This window comes from Papio anubis, chromosome 13, assembly GCF_008728515.1.
Source record: "Papio anubis isolate 15944 chromosome 13, Panubis1.0, whole genome shotgun sequence".
Taxonomy (NCBI): domain Eukaryota; kingdom Metazoa; phylum Chordata; class Mammalia; order Primates; family Cercopithecidae; genus Papio; species Papio anubis.
In genome coordinates this window covers 2,254,365-2,277,152 of record NC_044988.1, presented here as the reverse complement: position 1 = coordinate 2,277,152, position 22,788 = coordinate 2,254,365, and the positions used below count along the sequence as shown (strand labels likewise).

Here is a 22,788-nt window from a genome sequence, read left to right as displayed (position 1 = left end):
AAAAGCCACTCTACTAAGGCCTGTTCTTGGGCAATAACACCAGTAGGTGAATGCCGAGTTGAAAAAATTAGCAAATCTAGAGTCTTCTCTGGATGTATTCTATTTATTTGAGCTTTATGGACTTGCTTCTCAATTAGTTTTAACTTTGCCTCCGCCTCCTTTGTTAATTGCCGAGGGCTAGTGCGACTAGCATTTCCTCTAAGGATAGAAAACAGATTACTCATGGCATAGGTAGGAATGCCTAGAGCAGGTCGTATCCAATTAATATCCCCTAGTAATTTCTGAAAGTCATTTAATGTTTTCAATTGATCTCTATATATGGTTACTTTCTGTGGCACAATGGTAGTGTCATTTACTAAGGTCCCCAAGTAGGAGCAGGGAGTAGTAGTTTGAATTTTGTCAGGAGCTATAATTAAACCAGCATGAGAAACTGAATTTTGCAAGTGATCATAACATTGGAGTAATATTTCTCAAGTGGGGGCAGCACAGAGTATATCATCCGTATAATGAATAATGTAACACTGTGAAAATTTTTTACTAGTAGGTTCAATTGCTTGCCCTACATACGTCTGGAAAATTGTTGGACTGTTTAAAATGACTTGTGGCAACATTTTCCAATGAAAATGCTTAGCAGGCTGTAAGTTGTTTACTGCAGGAATTGTAAATGCAAACCATTCACAGTCTTGCTTACCTAAAGGGATAGTAAAGAAACAGTGTTTTAAATCTATGACTATTAAAGGCCAGTTTTTTGGAATTATAGCAGGAGAAGGCAATCCTGGCTGTAATGCTCCCATACGTTGTATAACTGAATTGATTGGTCTTAAGTCAGTTAACATTCTCCATTTACCTGATTTTTTCTTAATTATGAAAACAGGAGAATTCCAAGGGGAAAATGTTGGAGCTATGTGCCCATTTTCTAATTGTTCAGTAACTAATTTTTATAAAGCCTCCAGTTTTTCTTTACTTAGCAGACATTGTTCTATCCAAATTGGCTTATCTGCTAATCATTTTAAAGGTATAGATTCTGAAGGCTTAATAATGGGCACCATCAAAAATGATATCCTAATCTTTGGCAGGAACTTTGTCTTTCCACTTGAAGTGGTTCTTTCAAATCTTGCAAATTTTGTTCTAGTCCCATACCAGGGACATACCCCATTTCATCCATCATATGTTGACTTTGAGGGCTATATAATTCTTCTGGAATTAGAACTTGTGCTCCCCATTGTTGTAATAAACCTCTCCCCCATAAATTTATAGGTACAGAAGTTATAATTGGTTGAATAGTCCCAGGTTGTCCACTGGGCCCGTGATGCAAAATATAACTACTTTGATATACTTCAGCGGCTTTACTAACTCCAACTATGTTAAATTGAGTGGGTTGAATTGGCCACACAAATGGCCAGTGCTGTAGAGAAATGATTGAAATGTCCACTCCTGTATCTACCAAACCTTTAAATTTATTTCCCTGAATAGTTATTTTACAGGTAGGACGTTTATCAGTAATTTGATTTACCCAATAAGCTGCTTTGCCTTGTTTATTTGTGCTTCCAAATCTTCCTGTTCATTTAATTTCACTTTTCCCATTCCCACATAATGGCACAATCAGGAGCTGTGCTATGTGCTCTCCTGGCTCTGCTTTCTAGGGAACAGAAGTAGATACAACAATTTGAATTTCCCCTTTGTAATCTGAATCAATGACTCCTGTATGTATTTGTACCGCTTTTAAACTTACACTAGACCTTCCTAAAAGTAAACCTATTGTCCCCACTGGCAAGGGTCCACATACTCCTGTTGGGACCTTTTGCGGGTGTTCCCCAGGCGGAAGGCTCACAGCTTTTGTGCAGCATAAATCTACTGCGGCACTACCCGCTGTGGTGGGGGACAGAAAATGGCCTGAGCTGGAAATGCCCCTGTTTAGAACGGGGCCCAGGACGGGCCCCTCATGGTATTTCCCCAAATTGGGTTCCCATCTTTATCAAACTTAGAGTGACACTGATTATCCCGATGTTTTCCTTTTTTACATTTTGGACATATTTTGGGCTCAGCAGTTTTCTTTTTTCCTCTATCTGGCGGCCTGACTCACTGATTATTTCCACATTCTTTTTTAGTATGAATAGCTTGTTTAAATTCTTTGAGTAATTTAAAAGGAAAAGGCTCAAATGTAGGTATATTTCCCTGTTGATCTGGGGGGTGTATTCTAACAGGGAACGGCCAACCCTCTAAATCACCTTCTCCTCTACCTTGCTGAATTCCTGCCTGAATAGAACTAAGAGCGGTCGCTCAAGGCAGTGCTCAAACATTCACTGGGGCAACTACTTTTCGCCCAGTGTCCTCCAGAAAAGAAAGATCTGGAGGGTCATTTTCTTCAAAATAATAAGGAGCAGGTGCAGAAGGGTAGGGATGAACCTCTCCCTCCTTTGCTGCTTTAGCTTTAGCTGGCAAATAAATCTGCTCTGTAATCTCTTCTGTTACTTCATTATAGTCTCCTTCCTCCTCATCATCAGTGTGAAGAAGTTCCAGGGTGGAATGAACGAGACCCCACACTTGTTCCATTGATACCCTGATGCTTCTGAGCTCCCCTTCTTACTCACCACGGGGGTTGCTTTAAGAGTACTCAGGTGTCCTCCCGCTAGTTCCACATTCTCCAGCAGTCACTCCGGCAACCCTTCGACCTGGATTCGAGCCCCTACAAGTGGGCACCACTTGCTGAGACTAGCTGAGTTGGGGAGACCCTAACCCAGTGGTGCTAGAGGAATTAAAGACACACACACAGAAATATAGAGGTGTGAAGTGGGAAATCAGGGGTCTCACAGCCTTCAGAGCTGAGAACCCCGAACACAGATTTACCCATGTATTTATTAACAGCAAGCCAGTCATTAGCATTGTTTCTATAGATATTTGATTAACTAAAAGTATCCCTTATGGGAAACGAAGGAATGGACTGAAATAAAGGGATGGGTTTGGCTAGTTATCTGCAGCAGGAGCATGTCCTTAAGGCACAGATCGCTCATGCTATTGTTTGTGGTTTAAGAATGTCTTTAAATGGTTTTCTGCCCCGGGCAGGCCAGGTTTCCCTTGCCCTCATTCTGGTAAACCCACAACCTTCCAGTGTGGGCATCATGGCCATCACGAACATGTCACAGTGCTGCAGGGATTTTGTTTATGGCCAGTTTTGGGGCCAGTTTATGGCCAGATTTTGGGGGGCCTGTTCCCAACATTTTATAACTCTTTTTTACATTAAGAGGGACAGAAGAGTGGAAGAGTGTGTTGCTGCACTGACAAGGTCCCATGCTTTTCTATGAAGTGCAATCCTAGTTGTCCTTGAGTTAACTTGAATTTTAGGTGTTTCTTCTTTTGAATGTACTTTTCCAGTTCTTCAGCAGGAAAGGTGATATTTTCCTGTCTTTTTTGAGGAGGGGTTCAGATGTTACATAACCCCTCACTTCTTCCTTCAGGAGTGGATGGCCTTAAGGCACTGAAGATCCATTAAATCATCAGCACTCAAAGACCTTTTCCTTTTGTTGGCAGTACCATAAAAGTCTTTGTCTTCCAACCTTGAAACAACCTAAGAAAGACAATTGAATAGAAAAGAGGTACAATTTCAAAAGGGGTTCCAACCTATAACAATCACCATCGATGATAAGCCGCACATGCAGACTCCTTTAGATAGTTCAGTAACAGCTACTTTGGCTGAGGTTTACACTGCCAAGTTCTGTCAAGTCACTGAGGTGGTCTCCTTTAAGAGCTATAATTAGATTGCTAGAGCAAAGGGGGAACTTGTTTTATTAAGTTATTTAAAAATTGGGCTCCCAAAGATGTCACAGTGTTGTGACAGGCTTCTAACAACAGTATCATCTGTTACCTGTGCACTTGTTCCTTAAACAAAATGAACGTATACTCTTGCAAAAGTTAGTTTATGAATGTATTCAAATTCTACCCAATCTGTAGTAGTTATTATATATTCAAAGCAAATTTTAATGAGGCAGGTAGGTGCCGGACTGCATTGGAACGTCAAATAAGTCTAATGACTAAAGCATCAAAAGGTGTTACTTCACTTGCACATTAATCATGGTAGAAAATGTATTATTTTAAAATACTTCCCAGGTACCACCAAAAATGCCTATTTTAAATGTTCATCCATGTCAGTTGTGAGTAATTTTGCTGTGTGCTTACCAAAAGTCACAAACCATGAATATTACTTTGCCCCATAAAAGTTATTTCCGGTAGAATCCCATGTACTTACTGCATCCAGTGCTTGAGACCCGCATACTTTGTACAGTCTAAGTGCAGGTCTTTTGGCTTAGGCACTAATGCTTTGTCTAACAAACTCATGGGACTCACTGCACTGTGGTATATACAGTAGAAAATGACATAAATTTGCAAACTAAATGATAAAAAATAGTCAAGAATGTTAGGTTCATTATATATGTAGATATCAGGAATACAACTGCCAGAAATCACTTATGTATGACTATTTGAAAGGGTAGCGGTTCAAAAGGAAAACAATTAAGAATGAATTAAATTTGATTAAAATAATCTGAATTATGGTTTCAGAAGAGATAGCTATAACTTTTAAATAATGTGAATCCTTGTATAAACCATAAATATATAGAAAATAGAATGCAGAAAGGTTAATAAGCTCTTCAATATGTTAATTTTGAAGCTTTTCATTTTTATAATCACTTCTTAATATGATCTAGTCACAGATGTTGGCATTGGTGTTGACTGAAAGCCCACTTAGTACCTTCATAGTCTTACCTCCAGCTCCCATGCTCTTACTATGTCAAGACAAAATGGCAAATATAGGCTACTGTCGTATGCCAATGCGCAAAGGTCAAAGTAGCATTTGGTATAAACACTGCCAGAAACATCAACATCATTATTAATTAAGTGGGAGAATTGGTTTCCCAACTCAAGCCTGGGGAAGGAGAAACACAACAAAACCAACACAGGAGAATGTTAGTCAACTGGGCTATCTTCAAAAACATTATTCTCATGTAAGAAATGTGGTAAAGTCATCACACGCTCTAGTTTATTAGAACACATAAAAGAACTCATGCTGTAAAGAACCCTATCGATGGAAGAAACACAAAAAAGCATTCAACTTTCCCAGTTCTCTTTGAAAACTTAGAAAAACTTGTATTGGAAAAAAACATGAATGTAAAAAAAAGTGTTAATAAATTTGATTTTCCCACATCCTTTCAAAGGCATATTTGAATTTTAATATGTAGAAAAACTACATAATCTTAAGAAACATGGTCAAGGCTTCAGCTTTTTTATTTCTTTGAAAACATGAAAGGATTCAAGGGAGAAAACCCTTATACATACAAACATGTGGTAGGGTCGTCAGTTGTTCCAGTTCCATATGAAGACAAGAACTCATTTCTGAAATAAAACCTATGAACGTATAGAATGCAGAAATGCCTTCATTTATGTGATATTTGCTCCAAGACCTATGATAATACACATTGTAGTTGGGCCTTATAAATATAAGAAAGCACACTGGATTGGAACCCCAGTAGATTACAAAATACAGGAACATTTTCAGTTTTAACAATGTCTTCAAAATTTATGTGAAAACTCCCCCTGGAGGGAAATCCTATCCGTATTCCTAAACTGGAAGGGCTGATGCAAACTGATTATTGTATAATCTTCAAAAATGCACCTATGTAAAACTTATACTACTTCTGAATATTTTGTGTTTCTCAGCGATTCTTTGAGAGAGTCTATCTACTTATTTCCACTTCTTTTGCAAGAAAACATTGAGGTTAGAATTTTGTAGATACTCTTTAAACAATACTATGTGAGTTTAATAGGCAGTATTTCTTTGTTAAGTCAGTTAATAAAATTTTTCTCCATTTATTTAAAAATATCATGCTGAGCTACTAGAATGGCTCTAAATTCTGCTTTGAAACAAATGAAGGCTATGCAGTTGGATTCCTACACTACTGTCCAAACAGGGCACAGCTGCTTGCAGTCCATTCTGCATCCAGCACCCCAAGTTTGGGATGAGCAGAAAGGTGACAGCCTCTAATGCACTTGTGCTGCTGATATAGGGCTCATTCTTCAGAGTTCCCTTAGTGCAGCTGCACAACTCAGACCCCATGCTCACTCACAAGGCCCCACAATAGTGATCAGATGACAGAAATGGTGGATGCCATTTACTAGCTGTCACTATTACAGGGCAGGAATACTCTTTAAACTTAGGAAGGCAGAAAGATCAAAGAGAGACATCTTGGCCAGACTACACCCATTTTATAATATGCCTTTTGGTAGGGTGCTGGACTTGCACTGTGTATTAGTCTGTTTTCACGCTGCTGATGAACACATACCCAAGACAGGACGGTTTACAAAAGAAAGAGGTTTGTTGGACTCACAGTTCCACATGGCTGGGGAGGCCTCACAGTCATGGCAGAAGGCAAGAAGGAGCAAGTCACATCTTATGTGGATGGCAGCAGGCAAAGAGAGAAGCTTGTGTAGGGAAACTCTTCCTTATAATACTGTCAGATCTCATGAGACTCACTCGCTATCACAAGAATAGCACGGGAAAGACCCGCCTCCATCATTCAATTACTTCCCACTGGGTCCCTCCCACAACACGTGGAAATTCAAAATGAGATTTGGGTGGGACACAGCCAAACTGTATCACACAATGTTTCTCCTGAGTTGGAAATGAAACTCTAAGGTGGTCAGCATCTCTCACCCCGGTCAGAAGAGAATGTTGGGATGAGTTGAATGCACTGAGAGAACAGGCTGGGAGCAGCCTTCTGCCACATGATTATTCAGCTGCCCTGGCCAAAGGTGTTTGCTCATTTTTTTTTTTAATTTTAAGAGACAGGGTCTTGCTCTGTCACCCAGGCTAAAGTGCAGTGGCGTGATCCTAGCTCACAGCAGACTCAAACTTGCAGGCTCAAGTGATCCATTCACCTAAGCCTTTCAAGTAGCTGGGACTACAGGCTCATGCCACTGAGCTGGGCTGTTTTGTTGTTGTTGTTGTTGTTTAATTCTTTTTGCAGAGACAGGGTCTCACTTTTTGCCCAGGCTGGCCTTAAACTCCTGTGATCAAGTGATACTCCCACCTTGGTGTCCCAAAGTGCTGTTATTATTACAGATGGGAGCCACTGTATCCAGCACTTTGTCCAATGTTTAAATAAATATAAACTAGAGTAATCTTACCACTTGCACAGTAATTCCTGTAAAGACTTAATTGTATAAAAATAATTAATACCTGAACAACACATTTGGTTTCTTGGTTTTAAAGTTTTAATGTTTTATCCACTGGCTAAGTCAACAAATGCTTGATGTTCTCTGGTAATGAAGAGCAGTTAAGACATAAGCAGATATGTGGTTTTCTCATTTAACTGAAAACCTGACTGAATCTCCTTCCAGCATTAATTTCCTATTCATATAACCATAAGGCTATAGAAATGTAAATCAGATAATGTTTTCATAATCAGCTAATCAGGACTTAATTTACTATAGGAATATATGCACTTCATAATCTCTTTTATGTTTTTCCAAAAACATATTTTAATTGTGTAAAATACAGTATTTTATAGAATCATCATGTTTATTAATAGAGGCTTAGTTATCAAAGAAAACCATTATGCCTACAGGATATACATCTTCTCAGTTTTCTGTTGTTTTTTACATGGCTGAATAGCATACCCTTTACAGGCACAGCAAATTTTCTGAATAGGAGCTGCTCGGTTTAAATTAAATACATTTTATATATTTATGTATAAACAAATATGTATGTGTGTATGTATGTGTATATGTATGTATGCGCATATATATATATATGTTTCTTTACCAATAATGGTTTTTAATTTTATTTCAATAGTTTTTGAGGTACAGGTGGTTTTTGGTTCATGGATAAGTTCTTTAGGGATGGTTTTGGAGCTTCTGGTGCACCTACCACCTGAGCAGTGTACACTGTACCCAATATGTAATCTTATCCTTCACCACCCTCCCAACCTTCCTCCTCACGTCCCCAAAGTCCGTTATATCATTCTTATGCCTTTGCATCCTCATAGCTTAGCTCCCACCTATAAGTGAGAACATATGATATTTGGTTTTCCATTCCTGAGTTACTTCACTTTGAATAATGACCGCCAGCTCCATCCAAGTTGCTGCAAAGGCCATTATTTCATTCTATTTTATGGCTCAGCAGTATTCCATGGTGTATATATTCTGTATTTTCTTTAGCTCCCCATTCATTGATGGGTACTTAGACTGGCTCCATATTTTTGCAATTGCAAATTGTGCTGCTATCAACATGCATGTGCATGTGTTTTTTCATGACTTATTTTCCTTTGGGTAGATGCCCAGTAGTGAGAGATTGCTGGGTTGAACAGCAGTTCTACTTGTAGTTCTTTAAAGAATCCCCACACTGTTTTCCATAGTGGTTGCACTAGTTCACATTCCCATCAGCAGTGTAAAAGTGTTCCCTTTTCACCAAATCCATGCCAACATGTATTTTTTTTTTTTTTTTTAAACTATGGCCATTCCTGCAGGAGCAAGGTCATATCACATTGTGGTTTTCAGTTGCATGTCCCTGATAATTAGTAACGTTCCTGAAAGAAAATATATTCTAACAAGACAAATAAATGTCAAAAAGTTTTAAGAAAAATCTGATAGACACTAATTTTTAAATGGTTCAATTTACAGTCAAAAAGAGACCATTATAAATAATCAACAGCAGAGAGACAAGATAAATGTACATTAAGTACTTTGTTGTATTGCTTTTCAATTTCCAAAGATCATGAACATTGCTCCTGTTCGGAGCATAGCTCCTGGTGCTTCTGCGTTCACAAACAGCATTGTGTAGAACTGGCTGTCTTGGAGCTGGCCTCTGCCACCACTGCTTCTGGAGCTCACATCTATGGAAACCTGCACATTTCCCTGTGTATTTTCTGACCTTGTAACTAGAGCTAGAGTCACCCCCTGCTGCCAGATTAGTTGCAAGTTCTGAGAACAATTTAGCTGCCATTATAGCAAGCTACGTGTTCATAATTATGAATTTTGCTTCCTTCAAGCAACCAGTTTATAGACTGATGACAACTGTAGTGATTAAAGGCATGTTAGCTTCTGCAACTTTCAAAGTACTTCTATTTGTTTCAAATTCATTTGCTGTTATGTTCTTTGCTAAAATGGCTGTTAGCAATATCACCATGACAACTCACTTTATATACTATTAGCAAAGTGGTAATTTAGCAGCCATTTCAACAGCAACCAACCGTCACTAGTCTCTTCTTAGTCACAAGAAGCCGCACTTCAGTTGTAAACACACAGTGTGGTAATTCTGAATGACAGTCTTCTAAAACATTTTTGGGTACATTGTAGGCATATATATTTATGGGGTATATAAAGTATTTTGATACAGGCCTACAATGTGTCACTGTAGGGTAAATAAAGTATCCATCACACCTCAAGCATTTATCCTTTGTTTTACAAATAGTTCAATTATACTATTTTAGGTACTGTAAAATGTACGATTAAATAAATATTGACAGTAGTCACCCTGTTGTGCTATCAAAGACTAGATCTTGTTTATTCTTTCTATGTGTGTGTGCCTATTAACCATTACTCCTTACCCCCCCCATCACCCATACTATCTTTACTAGCTTCTGCTAACAATTCTTCTACTTTAGCTCCCACAAGTAAGTGAGAACATGTGAAGTTTGTCTTTGTTGCTTCACTTATTTCCCTTAACATTTCCATCCATGTTGCTGCAAATAACAGGATCTCATTCTCTTTTACGGTTGAATAGTAAGTACTCCATTGTGTATATGTACATTTTCTTTGGCTACTCATCTGTTGATGGACACTTGGGATGTTCCAAATCTTGGCTGTTGTGAACACTAGTGCAATACCCATGAGAATGTAAGTATCTCTTTGATAATACTGATTTCCTTTCTCTTACGTATATACCCAGCAGTGGGATTGCTGGATCATATGGTAGCTCTATTTTTAGTTTTGAGGACCTCCAAACTGTTCTCTACAGTGGTTGTACTAAATTACATTCCCACTAACAGTGTACGAGGGTTACCTTTTCTCTACATCCTCACTTGCATTTGCTATTGCCTGTCTTTTGAATAAAAGCCATTTTAAGTGGGGTGAGATGATCCCTCATTGTAATTTTGATTTGCATTTCTCTGACAATCAATACTGTTGATGTTGAGTATCTGTTCATATACCTATTTGCCATTTGTATGCTTTTTTATTTTTGAAACAGGGTCTCACTTTGTCACTCAGGTTGGAGTGCAATGGCACAAGCACAGCTCACTGCAGCCTCAACCTCCTGGGATCAGGTAATGTTTGCACGTAATTCTCACAAACAGCCGAAACTACAGGCACGTGCCCCCATGCCTTCTTTTGAGAACTGTGTCTTCTTTTGAGAAGTGTATATTCAGATATTTTGCCCATTTTAAAAATCAGATGATTAGATTTTTTTTCTATTGAGTTATTTAAGCTTCTTAAATATTCTGGTAATTAATCCCTTGCAGATAGTTTTCAAATATCTTCCCCCATTCTGTGGGTTGTCTCTTCACTTTGCTGATTGTTTCCTTTGCTGTGCAGAAGTTTTTTAACTTGATGTGACCAAATTTGCCCATTTTTGCTTTGGTTGCCTGTGCTTAAAAAATATTATTCAAGAAATATTTGCCCAGTCTAATATCCTGGTGAGTTTTCCCAATGTTTTATTTTAGTTTTATATTTGAGGTCTTTTATTTAAATATTTTTAAAAAAAATTTTTTAAGAACCATATGACCCAGCCATCCCATTACTGGGTATATACCCAAAGGATTATAAATCATGCTGCTATAAAGACACATGCACACATATGTTTATTGTGGCACTATTCACAATAGCAAAGACTTGGAATCAACCCAAATGTCCATCAGTGACAGACTGGATTAAGAAAATGTGGCACATATATACCTTGGAATACTATGCAGCCATAAAAAAGGATGAGTTTGTGTACTTTGTAGGGACATGGATGCAGCTGGAAACCATCATTTTCAGCAAACTATCGCAAGAACAGAAAACCAAACACCGCATGTTCTCACTCATAGGTGGGAACTGAACAATGAGATCACTTGGACTCAGGAAGGGGAACATCACACACCGGGGCCTATCATGGGGAGGGGGGAGGGGGGAGGGATGGCATTGGGAGTTATATCTGATGTAAATGACGAGTTGATGGGTGCTGACGAGTTGATGGGTGCAGCACACCAACATGGCACAAGTATACATATGTAACAAACCTGCACATTATGCACATAGAACTTAAAGTATAATAAATAAATAAATAAATAAATAAATAAATAAATAAATAAATTTTTAAGAAATAGAGGCAAAATCTCATTGTATTGCCCAGGCTGGTCTTGAACTTCTGGGCTCAAGCAATCCTCCTTTCTCAGCCTCCCAAAGTGCTTGGATTACAGGCGTGAGCCTCTGCACCCAGCCGAGATTTAAATATTTAATCCACTTTGATTTTATTTTTGCATAAGATGAGAAATAGAGGCCCAGTTTCATTCTTCTGCATATGGATATCCAGTTTTCCCAGCACCACTTATTGACAAGACTGTCATTTCCCCATTGTATGTTCTCAGCACCTTTGTTGAAAATGAGTTCACTGCAGATGTATGAATTGGTTTCTGGGTTTTCTATTCTGTTCCATTGGTCTATGTGTCTATTTTTAATGCCATTGCCATACTGTTCTGGTTACTATAGCTGTACAGTATAATTTGAAATAAGATAATGTGATTCCTCCAGTTTTGTTTGTTTTTTGCACATTGGCGGTCTTGGATCAGACCTGGAGGAATTGTCTGGATTAGCAGACAGAGACTCACTTCTTCCCTTCCTTTCCAGCAAATGAAGTCTCTCTCTCTTTGTGCTAGGCTGCCTGGAGTTGGGAGAGGAGCAATACAAGCACCCCCGTGGCCACTGGGACAGCACTGGGTCAGACCTGAAGCCGGCACAGCACTGTGGCTGCCCAAGACCCCCACTGTAACAACAACCCAGCTGCCACCTATTTCACTCAAGGCCCCAGGGCTCTCCAATTAGCAGGTAGTGAAGCCAGCCAGGCTTCTGTCCTTCCCTTCAGTGCAGTACACTCCCCTGGTCCCTAGATGGCGTTCAAAGATGCTGTCTAGAAGCTAGGGCTGGAGTCATAAACCTTAGAAATCTACCTGGTGTTCTGTTCTATCCTGGCTGAGCTAGCACTGAATCCACCCAGCAAATCACTGCCCACTCTCCCCTCCCCTTTCCCCAGGCAGGACAGTCTTTTCCCACGTACGACGTCATCACAGTCCTGTGTGGATTACCGCCAGCTCACCACTGATGTTCACTTAATCCCTGAGGGCTCTCAGTCAGCTTGTGGCGAATACTGCCTGGCCTGGAACTCACTCTTCACGACAGTGGGCTCCCTTCTGGCCCAGGCTAAGTCCAGAGATGCCATCTAAGAGCCAAGGCCTGAATCAGGGACTCCAACAGCCCACGGGGTGCTCTTCTGCACTGTAGTTGAGCTGGTGTCTAAGCTCCAGAAAAATCCTCTTTAGTCTGCCTTTGGCTTTTCTCAAGCAGGGGAGTCTCTCCTCACAGCCACCACAGCTGGGAATGTGCCAGGTGACACGTGATGCCAGCACATCTGAGTCTCACTTGAGGCCCATGGCATGTACTACCTGATTACCTCTGCTGATTATTCAAGGCCCAAGGGCTCTTTAGTCAGATAGTGACGAATCCTGCCATTACTGAGTCCTTCCTTCAAGGCAGCAGGTTCCCTTCTGGCCCAGAGTTTGTCTAGAGATGTTATCCCAAAGCTGGGACCTGAAATGGGGATCTCATGACTCTGACCAGTGCCCGCTCCTACTGTGAGCTAGTATCCAAGATGCAAGACAAAATCCTCTTTCCTCCTTCCTCTCCTCAAGCAGAAGGAGGAGGTCGCTGTCAGACCTGCGAGCTGCACTGTCTAGGATTGGAGGAGGGGTGGGCAAGCACTCCATAGCTGCCCCAGCTGCTGTCTCTCTAGGTCACATGCCCCCAAATACACTGGCTCCAAGCGCGGCACAGCACTAGGACTTGCCTAAGAGTTGCAGTCCTTGTGGCCTAGACAGCCTTTCAGGTTTATTAAGGACCAAGAGTACTTTATCCTGCAGTAGCCAGGCTTTCCACAACTTTATCAACTTTATCAAGTTCCAACGACTGGGATAAACAATTCCCTTCTGGCTAGCACTAGTCTAAATGTTTCCTCCGTGGGTGAGCAGCACTGGATGAGTGCAGCCTTGCTTTGCTTTCTGCTACAACAAGGCAGCACTGTGTTCAGGGCAAAGTCCCACAGCTGCTGTGCTCTCCCTCCACCAAACATGCAGACTCTCTCCTCGCCACAGGTCCTCTGCCGAGGCTATTCCTGTGACGAGCACAACTGGCAGAGATGTCTACTCAGCCATCAGGCTCCACTACTGTGGCTACATACATTCTCAACGACAGTTTTACCTACAGGCAAATGTACAACAAACAAACAAAACCTCGTGCCACTGCCTGTCATGATCTTGATCTTCATACAAGATGTTCCTTCATATTTTCCTCAGCGGCATCCACAAAGCCATTCTCACTGTCCAGTGGGCACTCTGAGAGCCTTTGCTAAAAATGCCTCCCTGGCTCACCCTGCCTGCCAGCTCCAAGGCCCTTCCCTTTACAGCAGTCATGAGGCCAGACTGGAAGAAAGACCCCATGAAGCTCACGCTTCTGTGTCCAGTTGGTGATATCTGTGAGCAACCCCATGACTCAGCAAGATTTCCTGCACTCTCATAGGTAACTCAAGGACCCCAAAGGGCTGTCGTGGTCGTATGAGTGCCCTAGGAAGCTCTTGAGTGAGGTGAGCATTGAGTGATGTCCAGCAATGCAATGTTTCTCAGACTGCCTGTGGAGAGCTTCTAACTCATCAGCCTGATCTCTAAACACGGGCAACACTCCTGGGGGAGGGGACAGGGGCACAGGGATCTGTGGCTATTCTGTATGTCAAGGTTTCTATAAAGCAGATCTCCAGATAAAGGCAGGGGGAACACCGGCAAGAGCAAATACACAATGTATGACTCAGGGTGAAGCTGTACATTTTTCACAGTCTAGAGGCCCTAGACCTGTCAGTGGCCAATTATTTCAAAGGCCAGACACGTGCTCCTTAAAGAGAGACCAGAACTTGCAGACAGCCCCTAGAAAGCCGTAAAGATATTTACTGTACTATGATGTTCTGGTAGTATACGTGGAAGATAATTGCCAAAAATCACCAGAAAAATACTTTTCAATTTATGAGCAGATTATTATAAGAGCAATTTACCAAGACCTACCAATGAACGATGAAAAATATGAACTGTTATTCTAAAGCTGATAGAAAGATGTGGTTTTTATGTCCATTTCCATCATCTGCACACTGTAACCTTTAAAACTATTTCTTAAAGTGTTAAGTTTAGTGGAGCAAAAGAAGTATTGAAAAATGATCAGAAAGTTCACAGAAACCTTACAAACTCACGTGTCATCAGATGAAATGTTCTCAGAGAGCCTGCGGTTTTTCACACTCCCAGCAACCTCCTGGTCATCGCTCCACAGCAAGAGACATGGCTGACGAGATGATCCTCTTCCAGTTGGCTGGACAAATGTCGGTATCAGCATAACTTACAAGTCTTTCTATGTAAATCTGCAAAATAGAGCACTGGCCTTTGATTCAGCTTAGTTTGAGTGCTGTAGTAAGAACTCTCAGGAATGACAAGTTTCTTCTGGTTTTGACCAGAAAGTACCTGCCTTTTATTCTTATGTTCTCCAGAGACTTTGCTTGATCAGGCAGAGCAAGAAGCCGAATCACAATCATAGGTCAGATACTTCGGCTACCTACTCTGCCCATAGAAATGTACAGGCCAATTTTGGTCACAAGAATGACGGTACCTCTCAGCCAAGGGCATCATGAAAAGAGGCAGTGTTGTCACCCTCACGCTCATAAAGGGGAGCACACACACGGGCCCAGTGTGGATTAAAGTCATTCAGTAAATCCTCAAGTACCTATCACGTGTAATGTCTCAGCCTGGCGGGTAGGCAGATGGGAACTTTACAAGTACATGAAGCTTGAATATGTTCAACCCATGTGACAGTGAGCAAATGTTGATCTTTTCACAAAAACACCCTTCTATATAGGGCACGAGCTTAAAAACCTGCTGGTCAAGAGAGCCTCCCAGTGGCTGCTGTGCAGAGCAGCACGGCAGGCGCAGGTCTCTGGGGCTGTAAAACATTCCCCATAGTCAGTTGCTGGCTTGATAAGGAACACATATATATAAAGAAAGGTCCTTCTCACAGCCCCTATTTCTCACATCTTCATGATCACATCATAAACATTGCTCTGTCTTACATCATCTGCAACTGACACAATTCTGTTGGTTTTAAGGTGGACACAGCTGCCAGTCTCTGTACCCTGGGATTCCTCTAAACCTGCCAAGCAGTTTGTGAGACAATCTCATGAATCACTTTACATCTATCAAACATCTACCCTACAAAAAACTGGGCAAAGTGGACGGCTGAGTAAAGATTAAAGGTGAGCTGCGAGGTGTTGCTACCTCAGAGGGTGCTCTGCAGAAGCGTATATCCATGAGCTACTTGAACTGTTTTAAGTCAAAACAAAAGGAAAAAAGCTTATTTTAAGCAAGTTTATTTCTTGTCTGGTGGTTATCAGATGGGAGAACATTGCCAGATCTAAGCTACCAAACTCAAATATGTTTTCAAAAACAAATGGTTATTGAACATCACATTTTACAGAGATTCTGCTCCCTTTCTCCCAAACTCTGTGCTCTCAAGTATTATTTTTTTGTTTTGCTTTGTTTCGTTGTTGTTGTTGTTGTTGTTTTGAGATGCTGTTTCACTCTTGTTGCCCAGGCTGGAGTGCAATGGCCCAATCTCAGCTCACCGCAACCTCCGCCTAGCAGGTTCAAGCGATTCTCCTGCCTCAGCCTCCTGAATAGCTGGGATTACAGGCATGTGCCACTACACCCGGCTAATTTTGTATTTTTAGTAGAGATGGGGTTTCTCCATGTTGGTCAGGCTGGTCTCAAACTCCCAACCTCAGGTGATCCGCCTGCCTTGGCCTCCCAAAGTGCTGGGATTACAGGCATGAGCCACCACATCTGGCTCAAGTATTTCAAGAATGAACCTCCCTTTCTGGGATCAATGGTACAGGAATCAGAGAGCACTGGAACAACATTAGCAAGCCCTCCGCTTCCCATCCCCTTTCCTCCTAAGCTGCTGACCTGCTGACACTCATCCATGCCATGTGCTCTTCTGAGTCAGTTTGAGACAGAATTCTTAATTCCCACTGATGCCAACTCTTCCCTCAGTGCAGTTGATCCCACCTCACTTTTGCAGAACACTGTTCCCACAATCACCCCTTTCTGAAGATTTTCTTCCTCTCTACCAGAGATTTCCCCCAAATTGTGTTTCCTTTGTTCCCATCCCACTCCCCACTACACTCTAAGTGTGTCCTCTCACTGGTGTCACAGCACCACACCCTCATGCCAGCTCCTCAGCTTCCATCTCTCCTTCACCTCCACTGCCTGCCCTGCTGACATGACTCTCTCAAGGCTCCTCCTGCCAAGGCCTCTGGTGCCATCATGCTGACAAACTGGAGCTCTTCATACATTGCCATTTGCCTCGGTGCTGGGGCCAAATACCTGCATTTCAGTTACCCTGCTCCTATCTGTGTGCAATGCCTGTTATGTCTACCTTCATTGATCGTCGGCCTGGTCTGATCATGAGCCATAATCTGTTGCTGCTCACCTGTATTACCCTAGCTGCTTCTTAACCCTCTTCTCTGCCTCTCCACTATGGCCTGTAGTCCCCAAAGCAGTCAGCATAACCTCTTCATTTAAAGCATGGCACTCCCCTGCTCGAGATCTACCATGAATTTCCCATCAAACTGAGTTTGAGTAAAACCTTAATTTCTTCCTATGGCCTGCAAGCCAAAGGGCCCTAGGAGCTATGGCACCACCTGTGGGGCCTCATCTCTGCTGTTCCCCTCATTCTTCACTCTGACCATGCTGGTCACCTTGCTGTTGGTTCCTCAGACACACATGAAATGCATTTCTGTCTTGGCAGTCATCTTTTTGCCTGTCATGACAGCACTGTTTCCTGTCCTGGCTTCAGTCAGGTCACTGTTCAAATGTCAGCTCTCCAGAGAGGCTCTTCCTTATCATTCCACCTAAAATAGCCCCCAATCACTCTGTGTCCCTTTATCCCACTATTTGATACTACTTGAAAAAATAGTTAAGTTCGTTCTTACTAGAACATAAGCTCATAAAAGCAAGAACTGTGATCCACGTGTCCTCTCCTCTACCCCGGCACTTAGAAGAGAGTCAGTATCCAGTGAGTGTTCATGAAATAAGTCACTTCTTAGCCGCATTTAGCTCTGTGACCACAGCCTCTCCTATCTTGAACTCTTTCTCCTTTTATCATCTTCTCCTGCTTTTCTTCCTCCTGCTCTCATAGCCACTCCTCTGGCAGCTGGTCCCTTCAATGACCATAGTCCTTACAGGCCCGTTTTCGGTTCACTTTATCTTTTTCTGAGATAGGGTCTCACTCTGTTGCCCAGGCTGGAGTGCAATGACATGAACACAGCTCACTGTAGCCTCCACCTCCTGGGCTCAAGTGATCTTCCTGCCTCAGCCTACAATGTACCTGAGGCCACAGGCATGTGCCACCATGTTCAGCTAATTTCTTGATTTTTTTTTTTTTTTTAGTAGAAATGGGGTCTCATTTTATTGCCCAGGCTGGTCTTGAACTCCTACACTCAAGTAATCCTCTCACCTTGGGCTCCCAAAGTGCTAGGTTTACAGGTATGAGACACTGTACCTAGCCTTATTTTATATTTTCTTAAGATACCGGGTCTCATCATATGGCCCAGGCTGAACTCAAACTTCTGGGCTCAAGTAATTCCTCCATCTCAGCCTCCCAGGTAGCTAGAACTAAAGGCATGTCCATGTTCAAAACTCTCCCTTTTCCAATCCAGCTTTCCCTCCAGCATCATCTATCTCTCTGCATCTGGAAGCACCACTCCTGCTTCACTCCAGCCTGTGCTTAGCGTTCCAAATGACTTGCAGCTGTTGGAAAATGGCCTGTATCTGGTCCAGTGCCCATTGAGGGCTTTGATTCTAGTGCACAGCAGGAGCCTTCTCCCCTCAACTCTAACTGGATGCTAAAGAAGTAAGTAAACCAAATCTCTTTTCACTCTTCTAACCATACATTGAAACACAAGAACATTTTATAAAGCAGTAGTGGTGGGCAATAAAGTCTTTAGAACTTTAATAAATGTGAATGTGATTCAGATTTCCTAGCTTTCTTTCTCCTTAGATCTCTGTAGCATATTCTCATGAAGTATTTATTTATTTCCAGTAGTTTGAATTAAAAACTCATCTGCCTTTTTATTGTAAAAGAAGCCAGTCTTTGATGAGCTTTAAACTTCGTAAAACTAATGCATCATGCCTATTTGATAAACCAGTGGTTCTCCAAATGTGCTCCGTGGACCTCTGGGATCCCCAAGACCCTTTTCCAAAAGCCTAAGAGGTCAAAACTGTTCTGATAATAATACTAATTCACCCTGAGAAACCTAATAGAAAACTTTTTTAAATTGTGAAAGTAATACAAAGACATTGCCTGCTTTTTCACTGATGCTGCCATGACTGTATAAAAGCAAAAGTGTGTAAAACTGCTGGTTTCTCAGAATAAATCAAGGCAGTGGTACCAAACTACACTAGTAGTCATTCTATTCTTTACTGTCCCTTACAGCTAAAAAAAGATAGCCTGAATTTCTTAAGAATGTCTTTGATGAAGCAGTAAAAATTAATGGTGTTATTAAATCTTAACGTTTCTTTTTAATATTCTAAACAAGTGGAAAGTTAACAAGAAGCACTTCTGCTTACTACAGTACGGTTGCATTTAAAAAAAGAATTTGTGATTTAATTGTGAACTGAATAATCACTTTTTTCATGGAACATCATTTTTATTTAAAAGTACAACTGGGCCAGCGCAGTGGCTCATGCCTGTAAAATTCCAGCACTTTGGGAGGCTAAGACAGGCAGATTGCTTGAGCTCAGGAGTTCGAGACCAGCCTGGGCAACATGATGAAACCCTGTCTCTACCAAAAATACAAAAAAAACTAGCCAGGCATGGTGCCACACGTCTGTGGTCCCAGTTACTCAGGAGGCTGAGGCAAGAGGATTGCTTGAGCCCAGGAGACAGAAGTTGCAGTGACCTGAGATCATGCCAGTGCGCTCTAGCCAAGGGAGAGAGTGAGACTTGGTCTAAAAAAAAGTACAACTATCATTCTCAAAAACAAAATGAGGCTGTCACTTCAAGGAAAGTAAGTCTTTGTTCCCAATGATAAAATTTAAGCTTTCATGAGGACTTTGAAAAACTTGTTCCTTCAACCGTAAGCATGACAGCTTCTTGATACTTAGACTTTTTAAAATAAGATTGGTGGTTATATTAACAAAAGTGAGTTTTTGACACAATAAAACATAAACCAATATTTTCCAAATAACTTATGCATACTATTATAAAAGCAAGTATGGAAGGAAAGATCCATTATCGTGCAAGAAAGATCAGTGAACATTTATGGAATACATTTATTAATATGTAAAATGCCACTCTAACAAACTAGCACTTGTAAAGTTTTGATTTAATATTAAAGAATACCCACAACTGTCTGAAAGAATTAAAAATAACCTTTTATCAACTACATATTTGCACAAGGCCACATCATCTTATTGTTTCTTTGAAACAAATTGCCAAGAAAGATAATCCAGCTGTCTTCTATTAAGCTCAACATTAGAGATTTTCAATAATATAAATACATGACACACTTTTTACTCAACTTTTAAAGAAAAGTATTTTTTCCTAAAAAAATTATGTTAGCAATATCATTCTCAAGGAATATTTTCTGTTGTCACAATCTGGGTTATGGGTTACTGCTGACATCTAGTTGGTAAAGGCCATCAGTGCTGTTAAACTTTCTGCAATGCAAAGGACAGTCCTCACAACAAAGCATTATCAAGCTCATAATATCAATAGTGGTAAGCTTGTGAAATCTAAACCAAAAATAGATTTTGAAAAAAGTCAATTTTATATTTCACACAATAAATATCAATATAATCAATATAAACACATACTCCTTGGGTTTCCCAATAATTTAAGAATTAAAAGAGTCTTAAGGACCACAGAAAACACAAATAATTTGCTTCAATATTTTAGTAGGCACAATACAGTTGATGATGTCTATAGCTGTGACTTAACACTGAGCTTGATATCATGCAAAGTAATTAGCTGGAATAACAAGACAGGTTTTTTAAAAGGTCACCTGTATCTGATGTAATAGTGTATTGCTATGGTGACACTGTGGAAAGAAAAAGTATTCATAACAATAGATGTTATCATTTGTTAGGCCTGAAGACATTTTTTTAAGTGGCGAGTTTTTTAGAACTCTCCTAGTGGCCCTGAAATTAAAATCTTCTAGTTCAGAACAGTATCATGAGGGCACTTTCCTGTTTTAGTTTTTTGGCTTTAGCAAAAATATGAGAACCAAAATGCTAGGCAATATGCTGCTAGAAGACGTGTTTTTGTTGATGATTATAATATACAAACAGTAACATAGTTGCCTGTTATATGTTCTTCTACCTATAAAACCTTTCATGCCATGCAATTTATTTTGTTTATTTATTTGTTTTTTGAGACAGAATCACTCTGTTGCCCAGGCTGGAGTACAGTGGCACAATCTCAACTCACCGCAACCTCTGTCTCCCAGGTTCAAGCAATTCTCATGCCTCAGCCTCCCAAGTAGCTGGGACTGCAGACTTGCACCATCACACCCAGTTAATTTTTGTATTTTTAGTAGAGACAAGGTTTCGCCATGACAGCCAGGTTGGTCTCAAACTCCTGGCCTCAAGTGATCAAACTGCCTCAGTCTCCCAAAGTGCTGGGATTATAGGCATGAGCCACCATGCCCACTCATGTAATTTATATCTATGTGTACATATGCTTAAATTTAAGCCATACAGTAATGTTTTCTAAGATGTTAGGCCCTGTATTTTAGTTTAGTTCACTATCTCCTAAACACCCATTGTTTTATTATTTCCCTAAAAATACATAATAAAAGTAACTTATAACAAATAAAAGTATTTGAAATCACTTTTGCATAATAATTAGTAAATGTATTTGTAGGAGTTCGGTCAGGGTGGTGGGAGAAATTATAAGAGAAAATTATAGGAAAAATGCAAACCTTCTTGGAAGGCCAGAAATTTTTGCAAAAGCTTTAGGAAAGGGTTATGGCTGAAGGCAGCCTGATCCTCTTACCTTGAGTTAACAGTAAAAAGCAAATAACAAGGGAATGTAGAGGAGTTTATCTAAATAGCTTGTTTTCTCATGTTGTCCTAAGACTGACCTTTGATTATTTGCATGTAGGACTGCTGTCTCCTGGAGGGTGACCATGCTAATTATCCACAAGTGTGTTGACTCAAAGCCTTTGTCATTAAATCTGTGCTGAATAAATGCCAGTAGCGCCAGCTTGTCAGGGCCATGGCTGCTGACTCTTTACAGCACCCTCCTCAGTGTCTGTGAGTGGCCTGGTCTCCTAGCCCGCTCGTTCACTGGATACCTGTGTCTGAGTGCATTCCTTCATCCATCATTCAGCCAGGGTCTGCGGGTTGGAACCGGCATGTATTAGTAAACATAGGTACACATGAGATCAATGATAGGTACAGCGATCCTACAATAAGTAGTGCTAACAAAGCAGTATAACATTACACAGTGTAATATTAATGGCAGGTACTTTCAATTAGTTGAAGTGAAATATTTCTGAACAGATACAACTCTTCAGATATGTTACTGTATCCCTAAGTTATCCACAGATGCTTTGTATCAGAAAACAAGAGGTTCTCTTACATAAGTTATGTGCTTCCATTTGCCCTCAGCATCTAGAATGAGGCTCAAAATAATTGAGGGAAGGCAAATCTGAATTTCAATAGTAGGTCTATACAATATTAGCACTTTTTAAAAAGCCTGTAACATTTAAGATGGATATGTCTATAGTACTTCAAGTAGTTTTCATCTTTGAAATAACTTTAGAAACACAGAATTTGATGTTACATGGTGAAAAGGACCCATGACTTTACATGACATTTAATCCACACTCATTTTACAGATAATGGTAACAACCCTTAAAACTGACTTGCCCAAGGCCCCACCAAATAGGAGCAGTTTGTCATCCTAAACTCAAATTAGGCGGTGGCTCTCAAACTTTGCTGCACATTAAAATCACCTGAGGAGCTTTAGTCACTGCCTCACTTTCAACATGAGACATTTTGATTTCATTAGCATTGGGTATGACCTTGGGCACAGGGTTAGTGTTAAAAGCTTCCCAGGTGATTTCAATGTACAGCAAAGTTTGGGAATGATTGAGTTGGGATTAAAATCAGAATCTTCTGGGACGCTTTCCTCCATATAAAGATGCCTCACCGGGTGGATTGCCTGAGCTCAGGAGTTCAAGACCAGCCTGGGCAATACGGTGAAACCCCATCGCTAGTTAGCCTGGCAAGGCAGTGTGCACCTGAAGTCCCAGCTACTCAGGACACTGAGGCAGGAGAATTGCTAGAACCCAGGAGGCGGAGGTTGCAGTGAGCCAAGATCACGCCACTGCACTCCAGCCTGGACGACAGAGTGAGACTCCGTCTCTAAAAATAAAAATAAAAATAAATAATAATA

The 22,788-nt window shown here is 40.8% G+C and overlaps 1 protein-coding gene across 4 annotated transcripts in view; it reads left to right on the top strand.

Moving 5' to 3' along the window:
• The window catches only part of ZNF782 (zinc finger protein 782), a 68,754-nt gene that overhangs the window by 8,692 nt on the left and 37,274 nt on the right, over nt 1-22,788 (top strand). For 3 of the 4 annotated variants that reach the window (XR_002517721.2, XM_021927752.2, XM_031654013.1), the window contains exons 1-2: nt 15,048-15,580; nt 18,044-18,237. The gene's annotated coding sequence lies outside the window, so the exon portion shown is untranslated. Of the gene's footprint in view, nt 1-10,237; nt 10,314-11,903; nt 12,073-15,047; nt 15,581-18,043; nt 18,238-22,788 lie in introns of those variants that run through there. The other variant, XM_017949326.3, reaches the window with a different exon arrangement.